The sequence below is a fragment of the Gasterosteus aculeatus genome, chromosome Y, assembly GCF_964276395.1.
Source record: "Gasterosteus aculeatus chromosome Y, fGasAcu3.hap1.1, whole genome shotgun sequence".
Lineage (NCBI taxonomy): Eukaryota > Metazoa > Chordata > Actinopteri > Perciformes > Gasterosteidae > Gasterosteus > Gasterosteus aculeatus.
Window position 1 is genome coordinate 21,625,988 of NC_135709.1, and position 1,289 is coordinate 21,627,276.

Genomic DNA, 1,289 nt, shown 5'->3' on the forward strand with positions numbered 1-1,289 from the left:
TGCTGGAATCGGTGGCGGGCGTTTCAGGTGGTGGGATTGAGGTCAGTGTTGGACCGACTGTCCCTGCCATCATCATGTTATTTTCAACGCCCGCCTCAGTTGTTATCTGGTCATCAGCAGGACCGATGACAACCTGCTCCGGCTCCCTCTGCTGTTGAAGTGTTTCTGAAGAGAGAAAAGAGATGGTGTTACTACATGGGAGAGCAACATTATTGTAAGGGAGGGTGAGGGGGTGTGAAGTGTCTATGTGTACGGGGGGAGTGGTGGGTGAAGGCGCGGGGGGGGCACCAGGACGAATAGCTCTCCGAGTAAGGCGTTGGACTACTCTGGGAGAGAGGATGCACCATGACTTTAACTGTTCTTTCTGGGTTCCGCCTGAGAGTGGGTGGAGGAGTCCTGGTGGGGTTGTCCGCGCCTTTAGGGGAAGTACAGAGGTCTCCATCAGGTGAAAGGGGGAGAGGGGGGAATAAAGAGGAAATAGGAGGGACTGGAGAGTTAAGACGAGGTAAGGGGGTGTTGGAGAGGGAGGGGGGCGTGGAAGGGGGTGGAGGGATCAGTGAAGTGATGGGTAGAGTGATGATGGGGGAAGGCAGTTTGGTATTACAGAGGGTGAGAGGGGTGGGGGGTCGTTGACCTAAATGGTGTAAACAAGGAGAGTTGGACGCTTCAGGAAGGGGAGGGTACTCCAGGGGGGAGAGTCGGGGAGGGGAAGGCACCTCCTCCGCAGCCGGGTTGGTGATGGTCTCCCGCAGTGTGTTAATCGAGGAGGAGGTGAGCTTCCTCCCATACCTCGATCTCCCCCACTGGATCGCTTTATTGAAGGGGATTGGGTTAAAGGGAGGGAGGTTCTCCAAACCTCCAGAGATGACGGACTGATAATGTTGGCGGAGAATGTGCATATTGTTGGTCATCCAGGTGTCTGTGTTTTCTTTGATCTTGGTGCGGGTGATGTCATTGGGTGAAGAGGGCTTGATGAAGGAGGAAAGGCGAATTACCTGTCTCATCATGCCCTGTGGGAATGTATGGGTGTTGAGTGTAGTGTCCAGAATTTCTGTGTGATGAATGGCCTGTAATAGTTTAAAGTAGAGTTTGGCTAATAAAAATGTGTCTGCAGGTAAACTATGTGTGGTTCGCGGATTTCTCCTTAGGTTGGGGAGGAGGGGACGAGGGCCATGGTTGGGACCCTCTTCACTTCTCGGCCCCAGAGGAGATGAAATGTGTGTAGGAAGACTATGTGTAAGTGGTGTTAAACTCATCAAAGGCAGAAGAGGTCCAGGGTTATGGGTGAT